Consider the following 8,471-nt stretch of genomic DNA (forward strand, 5'->3'; position numbering starts at 1 on the left):
AACTCCATGAGAACCGTTTTTGATCTGCTGAAGTAGGAGCAATAATCCTCGTGCCACTTTTTTAGTTCGTCCCAGAGCACCCTACACCGACTGGGTCGTGGCAGTGACAGCAGCAGCAGCAGTGACATCGTGGCGCGTCACTGACACGGCTAAACACACATGAGCGGAGACGCAGTGGCGGCGGCAGGCAAAGCACATCCCTCACATGAACACTAAATCAAGCTACACTCTAGCCCACAGATGTGTCAGTCAAAGACAAAGATCCTCCGTAAAGACTTAAGACTGTTGTGGCAAGCGCTGTTAGCGAGCGCCTTATGAAGGCTGACATGGCATGTGAGGTAGCCTAAGCTAAATGAGCACCAGGCACTAATTTGAGACTGAGTCGACCTAGGGGAGGCCTAGTAACGATTTAGATAATCATCACTGGTGTTGGCCATGAGTGGAAATTTAACTCGGGTCGCCGGGTTCGTAGCGCAGCACGCTAACCTTTACACTTCTGCTCACCACAGATCTGTCAGTCACAAGCATACACATTGGAAGCAATCAACATCGGGCATATAAATGGTTCTGTTTAGACAACTTCACCAGTCCATCCAACTGCTGGTGGTAAAGGTAGGTTCACACCTTCTGTTAGCCGAAAATATCACTCGTGTCCTTGAGCATGTGATTGAGTCACCAAGGTGAATGTAGGCAAGGCGAGGCAATCATCTAGAAATGACTGACAAAGAATCTACATTAACCAGCTTTTCGAACTTTATTATGACTTCACTTAATACAAAACAATATTCTTAGTAACTATTATTCTTAATAAATAACAATAACTTATTTTAATGGATGACGCGTAAACAAAAGAGGGAACATGGAAAGGGTGCAGCGATGTTGGAATGTTATTTATTTTGTATTATTTCTTATTTGGGGTGGTGGTGGTGGTGGTGGTGTTGGTAGAGGTAAAGGTGTTTATAGAGTTGGCAATTGTAGGATAGGTAGCGTTGATAGGGCTGTTGTTGGGAAGAGTGATGGTGTCGGTTGGGGTGGTCGTGTTGGTAGGAGTCATTGTGTTGGTAGGATTGGTGTTGGTAGGGTTGGTGTTGGTAGGGGGAGTGGTGTTGGTAGGAATAATGGTGTTGGTAGGAATAATGGTGTTGGTATGGTTGGTGTTGGTAGGGTTGGCGTTGGTAGGGTTGGTTTTGGTAGGAGTGGTGGTGTTCGTCGGAGTAGTTGCGTTTGGTAAGGGTAGCGGTGTTGGGAGGGGTGGTGGTGTTGGTAGGTGTGCGGATTCTAAAGGTGGTGGAGTTGGTAGGAGTGGTGGAGCAGGCATTGATCCGGGCCATGAAGAGTGGTCTCTTTGCCCTCATGATCACGAGGCGGGACTCACGCTCAGCTGGGGTGATGATGTGGGAAGGAGTGGTGGTGAGGGTAGAGGAAGTGATGGTGGTCAGGGTTGGGTTAGTAGAGGAGGTAGTGTTAGTAGGTGTGTGGTTGGTAGAGGTGGTGGAGTTGGTAGGAGTGGTGGAGCAGGCATTCATCCAGCCATGAAGAGTGATCTCTTTTCCCTCATGATCATGAGGCTGGACACATGCTCAGCTGGGGTGATGTGGGTAGGGGTGGTAGTGAGGGTAGAGGAGGTAATGTTGGTAAACGTGGGATTGGTCAAAGTGGCGGAGTTGGTAGGAGCGGTGGAGTTGGTGATTGAGCTGGTAGGGGTAATTGAGCTTATTTTAGTGCGGCGGGCATTGATGCGGGCCATTATCATGAGGTGACACCACTCACGCTCAGCTGGGATGATGGTGTTGGTCCGGGTGGTAGTGAAGGTGGAGAAAATGCTGTTGGTAGGGTTTGTAGGGGTGGAAGGGGTGGTGGTGTTAGTCAGGATAGTATTGGTAGAGGTGGTGGTATTTGAAAGTGTGATGGTGTTAGTCGAGATAGCGGTGTTTTTCGGGATGGGGTTTGTTATGGTGGTGTTGGTAGGAATGGTGGTGTTGGTAGGAGTGGTGCTGTTGGTGGGTGCGCTGGTAAGTGTTGGTGAGCTATTCATCATGGAGCAGCCATCCAGTTGAGTCTTGAGGGTCCTCTTGATTTTCATGGGGTGGCACTTGCTCCGAGCCAATTTCCACATGGATCCTCTCATGTAGCGGCTTCGGTAAACTCGTCTGCGCTGCGATGACTTCTGTTTAAAACCGGAAACAAAATCATTATGAGAGGCAAGAGATTGCAGTCTCCTTCTTCCCCTGTTGGTCACTCCACTCAAATATTTTTTTTTCACTTGCCATCTGCCACACCACCACCATTGATTGAGCACGAGTGTTGTCCCTGCCTTTCAGTGGCAAATATCGGACAACTATTTGTAATCCACAACATGAACAATGTGTGCTTGTAATAAATGTGTGCGACTTTGTCGAGGATGTGAGTGTGATTTTTTATTGTTTGTTGTTGTAACGTTCTAACCTGCCTCTCCTGACATCTGTGAAAAATAGCTTAATAGCTCATCGGATTCTTCCAGTATAAATATTCTGATTCTGATTTGTGTCATCTATGCATGTGAGATTATGACATTTGCCTGAGTGATCTATATCCATGATGCCTCTCTGGGTGTGGTGTCTCTGTTGTGGTGTCCTGCTGATGTTCTATGTGACAGTGAAGCCAGCATACTCTCTCTCTTATTAGTGGATTCTTCAGCCAGACTCTTAGGCTGGTAATGGTGATCCCCGCGCTCTCCACGTCGTAAGTGATGGCCACCGGCCCACTGTGCAGCATCTTCATCAAGGTCGTCCACCTTGAGGGAGACGGGTATTCTCCATCTTGGGGAACCGTCATCTGTGGTGCCGCCGCAGCGGAGCCGTGCCCACCGCCGCGACGCCGTCACCGATGCCTCGGATTTCCCGCTACTCTCCCGGGGCTGGTGCCTTCTCAGACGTCCGCGTTTTGCCCACTGCACAGTCGTGAGGCCGCCGCAGCAGAGCCGCTCTGCCGAGGCCGTGCCCACCGCCGTGAAGCCGCCACCGGGGGATGCCGACGCCAACGCGGTGCACCCTCGCCACCCCCCCCCCCCCGCACGAACGCACACACGCCCCACGTAGAGCCGGGAGGGGAGGTCACCCGGCCGATAGGTTTTTTCCAGAAGTCCCTAATGGGATCGATCTTCATGGTTTCCTACGGCCGGGAAATTGGGCGATCTTCCCCCTGTAGCTGACATGCACTGCGGCGCCGGAACCTAATATTAAAGTTGCATGGTCACGGCAAGGGCCATCGAGCCACCGCGAGTGGAACCACACACACACAAGCACGGGTCAGTGGACTGGTAGCGGGAGAACAGAGAGCGGACGTCGGAGAGATCACTGCGGCGACATCACCCGAGTTGGGATCCGGGTATCGAAGGGCGGGAAAATCCGAGCCCCTGATTGGACGGGAGGCCAAGGGAGCGAAACGGCGAAATTCCTTTGTTGTAGTTGGGATAAAGGGAGGGGGATTCAGGTAGCAAGGCAGTTCTTCTTCAAGATCATCGCGGTCCACGCAGGAGGGGAGTTAGCCGTTCGAGACGTCCGCGTGATGAACTTCAGCGCAGCCAGGCTCAACCCTCTACTGATCGCTTTTCTACAGCTTCCAGCGCAGCAGAGTGGAAGTACACATGAGTAAGAGAGAGAGGTAAGTTTGGGCTATTTGATCGAGGGTAGAAAGCAGAGCGATAGGCAGAGGAAATACAGTCTAGGATCCCAAGGGGAATAGGCTGACATCCACTGACCCACACAATTACGCGTAGCTTAACGGGTTGCTTGCGGTAAATAAAATAACTGGTAGGGGAATAAACTGTTTCGTGTGGTCCTTTGGAGGGTGAAGAGGAGGGGCGAGAGTGTTTTGTGTTTGCGCGCACACGCGGCTGTTTGCGGCGAATAAGGGAGTAGAGCGTGCTTGGTGTCCGTACCTGTACGATCGTTTGCAGTATTGTTCAGCACGCGCGTGCCTACACGACTATTTTTGGTGGTGCCCAGCGCTCGCGTGCCTGCGCAATCGCCTACAGTAGCGGTTTGCGCTCACGTGCGTGCGCGGTTTACAACGAGGTTGAGCTTTCATTTGTGACCAGGTTCCATCTGAAAAATAAGTTAGTACCTCAGTGGGCTTTGACTGGTATGATGGGGGTGTTCTTGATTTGAAGCTTTCGTGACTGCAGGAATCCATACTCTTTGGTTCTTTCGGCAAAGTCACGTAGGTATAAAATCAAATAAATCAGTCTGCCTCAGCAGCAGACCATGCTTTCCCCACCCGATGATGGACGCTTGTGTTGCACCCGAAACATCGTGATTTATTTTATTTTATACCTACGTGACTTTACCGAAAGAACCAAAGAGTATGATGGGGCTGGTTTAGTTTTATTTGTTTGTTTGGGTGATTTGTTAACCTTTCTTGTACTTTGCACTATTATCATGTTTTTGTAGTATTTGTTGTTGTAACGTTCTTACCAGCCCCTACCGGACATCTGTGAAAAAGAGCTTTATAGCTCATCGGATTCCTCAACCATTAATAAATATTATTGTTCTGACTCTACTGGCTAGGGGACATTGTTCTGTCCGCACCAGCGCAACTCACCAACGCCGCACAAGGACAGCTGAGTCCAGCACATGTCCCAAATGCCACGCTGCCAGTAACAAAAAACACCCTTAAAGTTGCAGTGGATAATTTTTAAGTATACTTAATTGAGCAAGGTGTTTGCTTGTTCCAAATGACATATGCGACTTTGTCTAGGATGTGTGCGTGGATGTGATATATACTTGTGTGTGTGGTGTATGCGAGTGAGATTCTTATATCTGCGCGAGTAATCTGTACGCGTGATGCATCTCTGCGTGTGGTGTCTCTGCATGTGGTGTATGTCACGGTGCCACGCTGATGGCCTGTGTGAGCGTGAAGTCGGCACTCACCACTGCATTCTTCAGCCGCCACTCCGAGGCTGAGGAGGGTGATCCCCGCGCTCGCCACCTCGTAGGCGATGGCCACCGGCCCGCTGTGCAGCATCTCCATGAAGGTCGTCCACCCTGAAGGAGCTGGGTCGTCGTCTTCTCCTCCTTCTTGGGGAACCTCCATGCCATGGCTGGGAGAGGAAGCGACTCGAGGCTCCCTCTCGGCTTCGTGACCTGTGAGACGGTCGCTGATGTGGACGGCCACGGTCGCTTTGGTGAGAGGTAGAGGCTGTCCGGGCTATGGCGGTTGGACTTTCCAGGCTCCCCCCAGCTTAACCAGCCAGTTAGGGGAGAAATTCTTCTCTTCCGTGGGCACAGACGCGAGGAACGCGGAGCTCGCCACGAGCAGCGTCACGAGGGTGCGTGGAGTACTGCGCAGCCCGTGAGCCTCCATGGTGACTGCTACGGGAGAGGCTCCAGGAGGCTTCGTGCAGAGAGGCGCTCCTCAGCAGGCAGCTTGCAGCGTGGCTCTAGCGGCACACTGGGTGGAAGCGGGTGTGACGTCACGGCCCGAGGGCGGATGTGTGTTGTGTCTCATCTGTGTGTGTCTGTATGTCTGTGTGTGTGTCTGAGTGTTTGTGTGTATGTCTGTGTATCTGTGTGTGTATTTGTGTGTTTGTGTGTGTCTGTGTGTGTGTGCGGTAGTGTAGTAATTAGCGCGCTGTGCTATGAACCTAGCGACCCGGGGTTCGAGTCCCGCTCACGGCCACCAACACTGGTGTCGTGTGCCGTGCCGGTCTTCGTAGGTGCTGCTCGTTATGGCTACAAGGGGAGGCCCAGGAGTGGTTGAGGTAATCGTCAGCAGTGTTGGTGGCCGTGAGCGGGAGTCGAACTTGGAGGGCAGCGTGGCATTCACTGTAACAACACCGCCCGCGCTCCGACTGGTACACGGTCCGAACAGTGCAGAGTGCACATAATTCGCGGCGTCTCTCGCACGGTCCGGGTCTCTGTGTGGAGAGCGGGAGACGAAGGCGAGGATCACACAGGGTAGAGGGTGCACGTCGGCACTGCTTCCCACGTCACAACACGAGTCACGTCACATCACAGACTCATCCTCACCGTGAACCAACATCATCAACACAAACCCACATCTTCTTAGTTCTTTCGGTAAAGTCACGTTGAAGGGAAACAATAAAATAATAAAATATATATAAAACAATAAAAATAACACAAACGGTCGTCATCAGGTGTGTCGGTTTGCATAAATTTATTTATTTTTAAACGGTGTATTTATTTATTTATAACAAAACGTTAGCGCCACGCGCAGCGATTTGGCAGTTTATTTAGAAGAACTAGTCCATCTATGTTCTGAAAAGAGGAGGGGGGAGACGACAAATTTTAATGTATGCTGTCTGAAAGCCACTGTAAGCGTGAACAATCAATTAAGACCTGAAATGGTTTATCAAATCTTTCCAATGCTAAGCCAGACTCCATCTTCTCGGTTGAAATTGTCTCTGTGCTTGTATATGTGGATAGCCCTTCACTTGGAATGGAACTTTCTACAAACAAACTGAGGGCACCCCAATGGGCTCCCCCCTATCTCCGGTTATAGCTAACATTTTCATGGAGAAATTTGAGACTGACGCCATCCAGACTGCCACTCTGCGCCCAACCTTATGGAAGAGGTACGTGGATTACACTTTTGTCATCTGACCACATGGCCGGCCTGCTCTAGACCAATTCTTCGACCACATCAATTCCATACACCCAGCCATCAGATTTACCATGGAAGTCGAAAAAGATGGCAAGCTACCTTTTTTGGATGTCCTAATTAAAAAGAGACCTGATGGTTCAATGAGCCACTCTGTCTACAGGAAAGCTACCCATACGGATGCTTATCTGAAACCGGATTCCCATCACCATCCATCACAGAAGAATTCTCTCATCAAGACTCTGTATCATAGAGCCCAATGCATATCCGACCAGGAACACATAGGCAGTGAACTCAAGCACGTACACCAAGCTCTTAAGGCTAATGGTTACTCCGACTATACAATCCGCAAAGCTATCACTCAAACCATGAAGAAGGACCCTCTTGAGGAGCCTTTCAAAACCATCACTTTACCCTACATTGCGGGGATCACAAAAAATATCTCCAAAATCTTGAATAAACACAAGATCCAGGTCCATTTCAACACATTACATAAAATCCGTGATCTGGTTCCGTCTGTAAACGATGTGATTCCGGACATACAATACCCTGGTATCTACAAACTAAGTTGCCTCTGTGGTAGTAGTTACATTGGAGAAACCAAACGCCATGTCTCGGACCGCATTCGTGAACACAAAGCAGACCTTAAACACGGTAGGACCAACACCTCGACCGTGGCAGATCATTGTTATAATTCAGTAGGCTCACATGACATTGACTTTTCCAAGACAGAGGTTATTTGTAAGCCATCTGGCTACCATGAGAATTCGTTCATGAGGCTATCCACACATACAAGCACAGAGACAAATTCAACCGAGAAGATGGATTCTGGCTTAGCAATCATTGGAAAGATTTGATAAACCATTTCAGGTCTTAATTGATTGTTCACGCTTACAGTGGCTTTCAGACGGCATACAATAATTTTTTCGTCTCCCCCCTCCTCTTTTCAAAACATAGATGGACTCGTCCTTCTAAATAAACTGCTAAATCGCTGCGCGTGGTGCTAACGTTTTTTTTTATAAATAAATAAATACACCGTTTAAAAATAAATACATTTATGCAAACAGACACACCTGATGACGACCGTTTGTGTTATGGTCGAAACGTCGTGAGAATTTTATTGTTTTATATATATTTTATTATTTTATTGTTTCCCTTCAACGTGACTTTACCGAAAGAACTAAGAATATGAATTACTGCAGTCACGAAAGCTTTAAATCACAAACCCACATCATTAACACGGACCCACATCATTAATAAGAAACTCACATCAACGCGAGGTTACATCTTTACCACTCACCCACAACACTGGACATCTGTGAGAAAGAGCTGTATAGCTCATCTGACTCCAGTATAAATATTCTGATTCTGACATGAACTCACATCGTCACGACTCACTCAGAACACACCACCACTATCAGTAACACCACTAACGCCACCACTCCTCCTGCCAGTACACTACACAGACACACACGTCCTCACCACTCACATCACCACTCACCTACAGTTCCTCACTTCCTCCAGAGAGTCGCTGCTTCTGTCATCTCGGTGCTTCTCTACCGCCACATGTGAGAAAAAAAGATCGGCAGAAGCAAGTGGGGGCGGGGCTCGGTGATCACGCCCTCAGTGACGCAATATCCTGTGAGCCCCTCCCCCCCAGCACCTTTTCCCCCCCCTACGCCCCCTCCCCCACCAGCACCACCAAAGATAAAGCTCCCGCGTATTTAGCCTTAACAGAGCACTACTAACAACAACCCCACCACTAACAACGCCACCACCAATAACAACCCCACCACCAATAACAACCCCACCACCAATAACAACCCCACTACCACTAACAACCCCACCACCACTAACACCACCACCACTAC

General features: G+C 49.4%; 1 long non-coding RNA gene across 1 annotated transcript; it reads right to left on the bottom strand.

Annotated features, from left to right (window-relative positions):
• Positions 1–735: 735 nt before the first annotated feature.
• On the bottom strand, positions 736–8,250 carry LOC142925393 (uncharacterized). Its single transcript, XR_012942380.1, has 3 exons — positions 8,102–8,250; positions 4,911–5,896; positions 736–2,167 (listed from the first exon to the last, which is right to left on the bottom strand). It is a non-coding gene; the product is annotated as an uncharacterized LOC142925393 (long non-coding RNA).
• Between the last annotated feature and the right edge of the window lie 221 nt (positions 8,251–8,471).

The sequence above is a fragment of the Petromyzon marinus genome, chromosome 20 (genome assembly GCF_048934315.1).
Source record: "Petromyzon marinus isolate PM22_M1 ecotype Great Lakes invasive population chromosome 20, UKy_Petmar_22M1.pri1.0, whole genome shotgun sequence".
Taxonomy (NCBI): domain Eukaryota; kingdom Metazoa; phylum Chordata; class Hyperoartia; order Petromyzontiformes; family Petromyzontidae; genus Petromyzon; species Petromyzon marinus.